The following is a 12427-nucleotide window of genomic DNA, read 5'->3' on the forward strand; positions in this document are numbered from 1 at the left end:
GCACTTTTGCCGGAGGTCAAGACCCCCATCACCCGGATAAAATCCCGGCTACTGATCAATAGTTATGATCAGCACAACTCGTCTTCACATAATGCAAAATATGGTGCCAAACTAGGTTCCCCCACTTCAGTGGATCATGTCACTTAAACTCCTAACGAGAGGTCTGAATTCCTTTTCCAAATCTGGCCAAACCTTGCCCTCACAACTACTGTTCAAAAATCTGACTGATAGTAGCCCCAATTTTTACTGGAGGGATTTGGACAGGTGAGCAGAGGCAGAGTGATCATCAAATTTCCTCCCCTGCCCACCACCTCCCCAATCTCACAGCGTGAGGCCCTGGCAACATTAACTCCTGTGTTTTCTCTGCTAGTAGGAGCTGGTTGGTGGGCAGCACCAAAGGAAAATTTACAGGGATAAGTTGCAGGGAGGTCTTGAGAGGAAGAAATTAATCCTTGCATTTATATAGCACCTTTCATGGCCACAGGACATCCAAAAGCACTTTACAGCAAATGACGTTCTTTTGAAAGTGTTGTCACTGTTACGGTGTGGGAAATGTGGCAGCTAATTTGTGCACAGCAAACTCCCACAAACAGCAATATGATAATGACCAGATAATCTGTTTTTCTGATATTGATTGAGGGATAAATATTGTCCAGGACACTGGGGATAACTCCCCTGCTCTTCTTTAAAAAGATGCTCCAGCATTTTTTACATCCATCTGAGAGGTGGTGGACGGTTTAATGTCCCATCCGAAAGTGGAGCACTCTCTCAATACTGCACTAGAGTGGCAGTTTTAATTTTTGTGCTCAAGTCCTGGAGTGGAACTTGAGCCCACAGCCTTTTGACTCAGACGTGAGAATGCTACCAACTGAGCTACAACTGACACTTGGGAATCTGGGTGGGAACTCAAGGTCTAAACTTTGCTTGTTGGGCCTGGAGGAGTAGGAATGTGCCTTGTAGCCCTACAACGAAAGTAAAAAAAAAAAAGAAATTTACCTGTTTGGGTCTTTTCAGGTCCCAAATCCTCTTCTCACCATCTTTACCTGGCAGGTAAGCCACAGTAACTTCCTCATCCAGGCCACAGTTCAAACTACAGTCAGGGTTTGATGGAGCCAGATTCCAATCTGCGTATTTAAAAAAGGGCCCGGTGGACTTCACTGGCTACATTTCAAAAGTAATTAATTGGCTGTGAAGCACTTTTGGGATGTCCTTAGATTGTTAAAGGCACTATATAAATGCAAGTCTTCCTTTCTTTTCTTTATCTATGACGTTTTTTTTATTCATTCGTGGGACGCGAGCATCGCTAAATGCCTTTGGCAACGTATCATGTTGGAAGTCAAAAATCCAAGTCTTACTATTCCATAATAACGTTGGTCTGAACCAACAATGTTACATGCATGACCAAGATTAGAACAGATTTCATACAAATTAATTTTGTAACAAAGACGTGTAAATAAACAAATATTTTTACACAAATTATGCCAGCATGTCTAATCAGAGAAAACTGTAGCCTATTACACATTTCTATTCACCTTCAACTTTTAAATTTTACAGCACTTTCCTCCTCTGTTGTCAACATTCAACTCAATTAGCATTCAGCACAGCAGAGCACTATATTTAGAAATGATAAAGCCCTGCATAAAAATGAATGTTATGCATTAGAATTTAGAATATTAGAAACATACTACTACTGAGCATCCAATCTTCTCCAAAAAATAAAAATTGTGTTCCATTTAAATTAGATTATTTTCCTCAGAAAATAGTAAGAATCTTTTATTCATCAAATGTTGATTTTTAAACTCATTACTAATCTGCAAAGTAAGGATTTTTCTGATGATATTGCTAGATCCAATGCCGTACTGTGCAGCTTGCTTTGTCAATATTTCATTACCATCTAGGTAGGTATATGGTCAGTTTCATTTTACAAATAGCATTGCAGATATTCAAATTTTCTAGAATACTTATGTTAACCTAATTCTAAATCCACCTTATATCTCTAGTATAATCCCACAACCCTGAAATGCATCGCTTTGTGGAATATCATATACAAGATCATTTCCAGTTTAATGTAGGATGGGAAAGAAAAATTAGCTTAACAAACTAATCCTAACAAATATATAAGGAACTTGCAATTGAAGTCTAAACATATAGGAGTCAAGTTTCTGCTCATTTCTGTTCCAGAAGGCAGTCACACCCCATAGGATAGGGTCTTCTGATTTGCTCAGGGACAGAGGAGTGTGACTGCAAGTGAGGCAGGTAAGAGGATCAAGAAGGCAGAAGTGGAGAAGCCTCAGCCCTTGCAACTGTCAAAGTTTGAGGTTCTTTCAGTTTGTATGGATGAGAGCGAGGGCTGCAGGGTGGATGAGCAAACTGACAAAGGCACTGTGACACAGGAAGCCATTCAAGCGGGGGGAGTAAATAGGAACATAGTGGCAGCAGGAGATAGTATAGTCAAGGGGATAGACACAGTTCTCTCTACTGTGTGTAGTTTTGATCTCCATATTTAAGAAAGGATATACTTGCATTCGAGGCAGTACAGCAAAGGTCAGGGAATCTAAAACACGAGAGCACAGTTAGAATAAGGGGCCAATCATTTAGGACTGAGATGAGGAGAAATTACTTCACTCAAAGAGTTGTGAATCTTTGGAATTCTCTACCCCAGAGGGATGTGGATGCTTCACCGTTGAATACATTTAAGGCTGGTGGAGAGATTTTTGGTCTCTCAGAGAATCAAGGGATATGCAAGCGGGTGGGAAAGTGGAATTGAAGTCTAAGATTAGCCACCATCATACTGAATGGCGGAGAAGGCTCAGTGGGCCATATGGTCTACTCCTGCTGCTATTTCTTGTGATCGCTGCAGCCGAAAGCAAGAGTCCAAAAGGCTGTGTTGCCTGCCCGGTGCCAGAGTTCTGGACATCTGCTCAAGGCTGGAGAAGAACTTGCAGTGGGGGGTGGGGGATCCAGTTGTCGTAGTCCATATGGGTACCAACGACACAGATAGGACTAGGAAAGAGATTCTGCATAGGGAGTAGGAGCAGCTGGGGCTAAATTAAAAAGCAGAACCTCAAAGGTAATAATCCTTGGATTATTACCCGAGCCACGAGCAAAGTGGTGTAGGGTAAATAACATTAGGAGAGATGAATGCTTGGTGTGGGAGAAATGGGTTTCGATTCATAGGGCATTAGCACCAGTACCAAGTGGGAGATGTACCGTTGGGATGGTGTTCACCAGAACTGTACTGGGACCAATGTTCTGGCAAGTCTTATAACTAGTGTGGTAGAGAGGGCTTTAAACTAAATAGTGGATGGAAGGGATCACGTGGTAAATCAAAGGGAAACAACTAAGTAATAGAGCAGGGTAGCGATTTGGGTAATGATAACCAGATTGTGGCAGGAAGGGACAAAGTGGACAAACTTGAGTGCACCAGCAGATAAGGCCAAAGACTGCAGAAGTAGTAAAAAGACAGAATTAAAGGCTTGTATCTGAATGCATGCAGCATTTGTAACAAAATGGATGAATTGTTAGCACAGATAGAAAATAATATGTATGATCTGGTAGCCATTACAGAGACATAGTTGCAAGGTGACCAAGGCTGGGACCTGAATACTGAAGGGAATGCAACATTTCAAAAAGATAGGAAGCTAGGAAAAGGTGGTGGGGTAGCTCTGTTAATTAAGGATGTCATTAGTACAGTAGAGAGAGATGATCCTAGCTCGAAAGAGCAAGATATAGAATCAGTTTGGGTAGAGATAAGAAATAGGAAAGATAAGAGGTCACTTATAGGAGTCGTTTATAGGCCCCATAAAAGTTGCTACACTGTAGGACAGAGTATACAGGAAGAAATAAATGGGGCGTGTAAATAAGGTATCGCAATAGTCATGGGCGAATTTAAGCTACATGTTGATTTTGCCAATCAGACTGGCAAAGGTCGCCTGGAAAATGAGTTCACAGAGTGTATTCGATCAACTTCTTAGAGCAGTTCTAGAGCCAACCAGGCAGCAGGCAATTCTAGACCTAGTAATGTGCAATTATACAGGATTAATCAGTAACCTCATGGTAAAGGAGCTCTAGGCGACAACGATCATAACATGATAGAATTTCACGTTCAGTTTGAAGGAGAGAAATGTGGGTCTAAGACTAGTGTTTTAAACCTAAATAAAGGTAATTACAAGGGTATGAAGGCAGAGCTAGCAAATGTGAACTGAGAAACTAGGTTAAAAGGTAGGGCAGTAGAGATGTAGTGGCAGCCTTTTAAGGAGATATTTAATAACTCTCAACAAAGATTTATCCCAGTGAGAAAGATTCTTTGAGAAGGATGCATCATCCGTGACTAAATAAGGAAGTTAAGGGTAGTCTTACGACCAAGTCAGAAGGGATCTAGGAGTTCCATCGCAGCCTTTACCTGATTTAACCGTAACAGGGTTTAATTTTAGAAACACCATGTTTTTAGCTCCCCCTTAGTGAATCCTTGTTCACTGCTCCAATTGTAAGGCAAAGAAATCAAACAGGTTTCCTTAGATTTAAACAAGAAAGGTAGAAGTTTATTAATCTTAAACTCTAATCTGGTTAATGACTACGAATATGTGATGCGACCACGCAAGCATGCTTACGCAATAAACCCACACGCAGATAGAGACAGAAAAAGTGGAAAGAATAAAGGGGAAAAGTTTGAGGCAATATCTGTTAGTTACTTTACTGTCCTTTAAGTTCAATGTGGAGTCTTTGGTTGCCGGTAAGTCTTGCAATTCGTGGGGCTCAGTTCACGCTTCAACTTGTTTCGATGTTGGAGTCTTTTCACTCTTGAGGTTTACATGTCTCCCGTGGCTTGGGAGAAAGTGAGAGAGAGAGAGAGAGAGAGAGAGAGAGAGAGAGAGAGAGAGAGAGAGAGCGCGGCTTCCTTGTTCCGGCTTCTGTTGCGAGATGCCTTCTGGTCCTTTCTGTGCGGCACAATACAAAAAAATCCAGGTTGCCCTGCGGATTAGTCATGTGACTAGCGCCTTATTCAGAACAGTTTCTCCTATGAGGTTTGTGGATTGTATTACCTTAGCAGTCTCTCGAATGCGCTTCCTTACACCTTCAATGTCTGATGATCAAAATCCATTTGGGTTACTTGGAGCAGGGAATAGTCCTTTGTCTCCACAAGCAGCATTTCTTAGTATGCAAATGTCCTTCCAACCCAGTCTCTGGTGATCTTCGAACAAGTCATTTCTTCACTCCAGCAACAGTTTAAAATCATATGCCTCATCTTGGCAAGTGGGGGTCTGCATGACAATAGTATCAAATTGAAAGAAACACTGTATAGCTCTGCAAAGATTAGTGGTAGGTCAGAAGATTGGACAGATTTTAAGAACCAGCAAAGAATGGCTTAAAAAAAAGTAAGAGTATGAGAGAAAACTAGCTAGTAATATAAAAGCAGATAGTAAGTTATACAGGTATTTAGATAGGAAAAGATTAACTAAAGCTAGTGTTGGTCCTCGAGAGAGTGAGTCTGGGGAATTGATGATGGAAAATAAAGAAATGGCAGAGATAGGTATTTTGTATCTGTTTTCACTGTAGAAGACTTAGAATACCTCCCAAAGATACTTGAAAATCAAGTGAAAGGGAGGGAGGAACTTAAAACCAGTCACGATCACAATGGAAAAAGTGCTGGGGAAACTAATGGACCCAAAGGCTGACAAGTCCCAGGACCAGATGGCCTGCATCCTAAGGTCTTAAAAGAAGTGGCTTCAGAAATAGTAGTGGCTTTGGTTACAATCTTCCAAAATTCCCTAAATTCTGGAAGGGTCCCAGTGGATTGGAAAATAGCAAATGTACCACCTTTATTCAAGAATGGAGAGAGACAGAAAGTAGGAAGCTACAGGCCAGTTAGCCCAATATCGGTTATAGGGAAATTGCTAGAATCCATTATTAAGGAGGTTATAGCAACGTACTTAGAAAATATTAATGGGATCAGATAGAGTCAACATGGTTTTATGAAAGGGAAATTTTGTTTAACTAATTTATTAGAGTTCTTCGAGGAAGTAACAGGCAAGGTGGATAAAGGGGAACCTGGAGATGTGGTGTACTTGGATTTCCAAAAGGCGTCACCTCAAAGATTACTACACAAAATAAGAACACATGGTGTAGGGGGTAACATATTAGCATGGTTAGAGGACTGGTGAGCTTACAGGAAGCAGAGAATAAGGATAAATGGGTCTTTTTCAGGTTGACAAGCTGTAACTAGTGGAGTGCGACAGGGATCAGTGCTGTGCCTTCAACTATTTACAATCTATATCAATGACTTGGATGAAGGGACCGAATGTATGGTCGCCAAATTTGCCAATGAGTCCAAGATAGGTAGGAAAGAAAGTTGTCAAGAGGAGGTAAAGAGTCTACAAAGGCATGTGGATAGGTTAAGTGAGTGGGCAAAAATTGGGCAGATGGAGTATAATGTGGGAAAATGTGAACTTGTTCACTTTTGCCGGAAGAATAGAAAAGCTGTATACTATTTAAATGGAGAGAGATTGCAGAATTCAGTGGTACAGAAAGATGTGGGTATCCCGGTACATGAATCACAAAATGCTAGTATGCAGGTACAGCAAGTAATTAGGAAGGCAAATGGAATGTTGGCATTTATTGCAAGGGGAATCGAGTATTAAAGTAGGGAGGTTTTACTGCAGCTGTACAGGACCTTGGTGAGACCAAATCTGTGCAGTTTTGGTCGCCTTGTTTGAAGCAGTTCAGGGAAGGTTCACTCGAAAAATTCCAGGGATGAAGGGCTTATCTTATGAAGAAAGGTTGAACAGGTTGGGCCTATACCCACTGGAGTTTAGAAGAATGAGAAGTGATCTTATAGAAACATAAGATCCTGAGGGGACTTGACAGAGTGGATACTGGGAGGATGTTTCTTCTTGTGGGGGTGACTAGAACTAGGGGACATAGTTTAAGAATAAGAGGGCAAGGAAACTTCCTGTTGATTACTACCTACAGCTCCCCCACCCACGCCCCCCCCCACCTCAGCTGATGAATCAGTACTCCTCCATGTTGAAAACCACTTGGAGGAAGCACTGAGGGTGGCAAGGGCACAGAATGTACTCTGGGTGGGGGACTTCAATGTCCATCATCAAGTGGTTCGGTAGCACCATTACTGACTGAGCTGGCAGAGTCCTAAAGGACGTAGCTGCTAGACTGGGTCTGCGGCAGGTGGTGAGGGAACCAAGAGGGAAAAAACATACTTGACCTCGTCCTCACCAATCTGCTTGTCGCAGATGCATCTGTCCACGACAGTATTGGTAGGAGTGACCACCGCACAGTCCTTGTAGAGACGAAGTCCCGTCTTCACATTGAGGATACCCTCCATCGTGTTTTGTGGCACTACTACCGTGCTAAGTGGGATAGACTTCAAACAGATCTAGCAACTCAAAACTAGGCATCCAAGAGGCACTGTGGGCCATCAGCAGCAGCAGAATTGTACTCAACCACAATCTGTAACCACTGTTACGACCAGCCTGGTAATCAAAAGTCCATTGTGGATTAAATTGGAGAAGGGAATAGCTCCTTTGTCCTTTGAAGTACTTGTCTATTGATATGCTAATGTTTCCCTCCAGCCAAAGTTTCCAATTGTTTTTTAAATAAGTTCTTTCTTCACCATCAGCAGTTTAAAATCAATGTTCATGTGGCAAGTGAGGGGCTTACCCGACACCACTCCACCAACACCATCAAGCCGGGGGATCAACCCTGGTTCAATGAAGCGTGCAGGAGCGCATGCCAGGAGCAGCACCAGGCATACCTCAAAATGAGGTGTCAACCTGGTCAAGCTACAACCCAGGACTACCTGCGTGCCACACAGTGTAAGCAGCATGCGATAGACAGAGCTAAGCAATTCCACAACCAACAGATCAGATCTAAGCTTTGTAGTCCTGCCACATCCAGTCTTGGATAATGCTGGACAATTTAACAACTAACAGTTGGAGGTGGCTCCACAAATATCCTCATCCTCAATGATGGGGGAGCCCAGAACATCAGTGCAAATGATAAGGCTGAAGTATTTGCAACCGTTTTCAGACAGAAGTGTCAAGTTGATGATCCATCTCAGCCTCCTCAAGACCCCAGCATCACAGATGCCAGTCTTCAGCCAATTAGATTCACTCCACGTGATATCAAGAAACGACTGAAGGCACTGGATACTGCAAAGGCTATGGGTCGTGACAACATTCCGGCAATAGTGCTGAAGACCTGTGCTCCAGAACTTGCTGCGCCCCTAGCCAAGCTGTTCCAGTACAGCTACAAAACAGGCATCTACCCGGCAATGTGGAAAGTTTCCTAGGTATGTCCGGTATACAAAAAGCAGAACAAATCCAACCTGGCCAATTACCACCTCATCAATCTACTCCCAATCATCAGTAAAGTGATGGAAGGTGTCGTCAACAGTGCCATCAAGTGGTATTTGCTTAGCAATAACCTGCTCAGTGACGCTCAGTTTGGGTTCCACCAGGGCCACTCAGCTCCTGACCTCATTACAACCGTGGTTCAAACATGGACATAAAAAGAGCTGAACTCAAGAGGTGAGATGAGAGCGACTGCCTTTGACATCAAGGCAGCATTTGACTGAGTATAGCATCAAGGAAGCCTAGCAAAACTGGAGTTAATGGGAATTGGGGGAAAAACACTCTACTGGTTGGAGGCATACCGAGCGCAAAGGCAGATTGTTGTGCTTGTTGATCAATCATCTCAGCTCCAGGACATTACTGCAGGAGTTCCTCAGGATGGTGTCCTAGGCCTAACCATCTTCAGCTGCTTCATCAATGACCTTCCTTCAATCATAAGGTCAGAAGTCGGGATGTTCGCTGATGATTGCACAATGTTCAGCACCATTCGCAACTCCTCAGATACCGAAGCAGTCTGTGCCGAAATTCAGTAAGACATGGACAATATCCAAACTTGGGCTCATAAGTGGCAAGTAACATTCACGCCACACAAGTGCCAGGCAGCTTTGTCACCAGTGGCACTTCAGTGAAAGACAGGGAGCAAAGTTTCATTCAAGGTTTCACTGCCTCTATACTATAGAGTTGCTTCTGATGGCTCTCTTACCAGCAGAAATGCAGTATAAGAGCATTAGAGAGGTTTACTGGCAACTGAATTATACCCAGACTCTTCATCAACCTAATTATACGTGATGCAACTCTTCAAGAAATCACCATCAACAGTGCAGCATGAGTAAATTATTTAAATCCAATTTGGTTCCATTCTTATCTATCTAATCATAGCCAGAGAATCACTTGCTTTGGCTTCTCTTCCTGCTCCCACACCATTACCTCTGGTGTCTCCCAAGGACTTTTCCTTGGCTCCCTATTTCTTGTCTACATGCTGCCCCTTGGCGACATCATTCAAAAGCACAGCGTTAGTTTCCACATGTATCCTGACGACACTCAGCTCTATCTCACCACCACTTCTCTCAACTCCTCCACTGCTGCTAAATTATCAGACTGCTTTTCCAACATCCAGTAGTGGATGAGCAGAAATTTCTTCCAATGAAACATTGGGAAGACTGCAGCCATTGTTTTAGGACCCCGCTCCAAACTCCGTTCCCTAGCTACCGACTCCATTCATCTCCCTGGCAACAGTCTGAGATTAAGACAGTCTGTTCACAACCTTGGTGTCACATTTGACCCGGGGATGAGCTTCCAACCTCATATTCATCCCATCACAAGACCGCCTATTTCCACGTCTGTAACATCGCCCATCTCAGCTCATCTCCTCCTGAAGTCCCCAGCATAACAGATGCCAGACTTCAGCCAATTCGATTCACTCCGTGTGATATCAAGAAACGACTGAAAGCACTGGATACTGCAAAAGCTACGGGCCCTGACAATATTCCAGCAATAGTACTGAAGACCTGTTCTCCAGAACTTGCCGTGCCCCTAACCAAGCTGTTCCAGTACATCTACAACACTGGCATCTATCCTGCAATGTGGAAAATTGCCCAGGTATGTCCTGTACACAAAAAGCAGGACAACTTCAACCTGGCCAATTACCGCCCCATCAGGCTACTCTCAACCATCAGTAAAGTGATGGAAGGTGTCATTGACAGTACCATCAAGCAGCACTTGCTTAGCAATAACCTGCTCAGTGACGATCAGTTTGGGTTCCGCCAGAGCCACTCAGCTCCTGACCTTATTACAGCCTTGGTTCAAACATGGATAAAAGAGCTGAACTCAAGAGGTGAAGTGAGAGTGACTGCCCTTGACATCAAGGCAGCATTTGACCGAGTATGGCATCAAGGAGCCCTAGCAAAATTGAGGTCAATAGGAATCAGGGTGAAAACCTTCCACTTGCTGGAGTCATACCTAGCGCAAAGGAAGATGGCTGTGGTTGTTGGAGGTCAATCATCTGAGCTCCAGGACATCACTGCAGGAGTTCCTCAGGGTGATGTCCTAGGCCCTACCATCTTCAGCTGCTTCATCAATGACCTTCCTTCAATCATAAGGTCAGGAGTGGGGATGTTCGCTGATGATTGCACAATGTTCAGCACCATTCGTGACTCCTCAAATACTGAAGCAGTCCGTGTAGAAATGCAGCAAGACCTGAACAATATCCAGGCTTGGGCTGATATGTGGCAAGTAACATTCGCGCCACACAAGTGCCAGGCAATGACCATCTCAAACAAGAGAGAATCTAACCATCTCCCCTCGACATTCAATGGCATTAACATTGCTGAATCCCCGACTATCAACATCCTAGGGGCTACCATTGACCAGAAACTGAACTGGAGTAGCCATATAAATACCGTGGCTACAAGAGCAGGTCAGAGGCTAGGAATCCTGAGGCGAGTAACTCACCTCCTGACTTCCCAAAGCCTGTCCACCATCTACAAGGCACAAGTCAGGAATGTGATAGAATACTCTCCACTTGCCTGGATGGGTGCAGCTCCAACAACACTCAAGATGCTCGACACCATCCAGGACAAAGCAGTCCGCTTGATTGGCACCCCATCTACAAACATTCACTCCCTCCACCACCGACGCACATTGGCAGCAGTGTGTACCATCTACAAGATGCACTGCAGCAATGCACCAAGGCTCCTTAGACAGCACCTTCCAAACTCGTGACCTCTACCAACTAGAAGGACAAGGGCAGCAAATGCATGGGAACACCACCACCTGCAAGTTCCCCTCCAAGTCTCACACCATCCTGACTTGGAACTATATCGCCGTTCCTTCGCTGTCGCTGGGTCAAAATCCTGGAACTCCCTTCCTAACAGCACTGTGGGTATACCTACCCCAAATGGACTGCAGCGGTTCAACAAGGCAGCTCACCACCACCTTCTCAAGGGCAATTAGGGATGGGCAATAAATGCTGGCCTGGCCAGCGACGCCCACATCCCATGAATGAATTAAAAAACAAAATCTTCTGCTGAAACCCTCATTCATGCCTTCGTTACTTCTAGACTGGACTATTCCAACATACTCCTGACTGGTATCCCACATTCTACTCTCCGTAAACATGAGGCCATCCAAAACTCTGCTGTCGTGCCTTAACTTGCACCAAGACCCGTTCCCCTATCATCCCTGTGCTCAGTGACTTTCAATGGCTCCTGGTTAATCAATGTTTTCATCGAGTCATACAGCACAGAAATAGGCCCTTCGGCCCATCGTGTCTGTGCCAGCCAACCTAACTATTCGAATGCCATTTTCAGCACTTGGCCTGTAGCCTTGTTTGCTATGGTGTTTCAAGTGCTCATCTAAATACTTCCTAAATGTTTTGAGGGTTCCTGCCTCTATCATCTCTTCAGAACTGTACACAGTACTCCAGCTGTGGCCTCAGCTGATAAAGGCAAGTATCCCACATGCCTTCCTAACCACCTTATCTACCTGTACTGCTGCCTTCAGTGATCAATGGACAAGTACACCAAGATCCCTCTGACCTTCTGTAGTTCCTCGGGTCCTACCATCCATTGTATATCCCCTTGCCTTGTTAGTCCTCCCGAAATGCATCACCTCACACTTCTCAGGATTAAATTCCATTTGCCACTGCTCTGCCCATTTTACCAGCCCATCTATATTGTCCTGTAATCTAAGGCTTTCCTCCTCACTATTTACGGCACCACCAATTTTCGTGTCATCTGCAAACTTATTCATCATACCTCCTATATTCACATCTAAATCATTAATGTACACTATAAACAGTAAGGGTCCCAGCACCGATCCCTGCGGTACACCACTGTTCACAGGCTTCCACTCGCAAAAACAACCCTCGACCATCACCCTCTGCCTTCTGCCACTAAGCCAATTTTGGATCTAATTTGCCAAATTGCCCTGGATCCCATGGGCTCTTACCTTCTTAACAAATGTCCCATGCGGGACCTTATCAAAAGCCTTACTGAAGTCCATGTAGACCACATCAACTGCTTTACCCTCATCGACACATCTCATCACCTCCTCGAAAAATT

The 12427-nt window shown here is 44.0% G+C and overlaps 1 protein-coding gene across 3 annotated transcripts in view; it reads right to left on the minus strand.

Annotated features, from left to right (window-relative positions):
• Positions 1 to 12427, minus strand: part of hhat (hedgehog acyltransferase) — a 301307-nt gene that overhangs the window by 218731 nt on the left and 70149 nt on the right. The gene's annotated exons all lie outside the window — the stretch shown is intronic.

Source organism: Heterodontus francisci, chromosome 13 (assembly GCF_036365525.1).
Source record: "Heterodontus francisci isolate sHetFra1 chromosome 13, sHetFra1.hap1, whole genome shotgun sequence".
NCBI classification, from domain to species: domain Eukaryota; kingdom Metazoa; phylum Chordata; class Chondrichthyes; order Heterodontiformes; family Heterodontidae; genus Heterodontus; species Heterodontus francisci.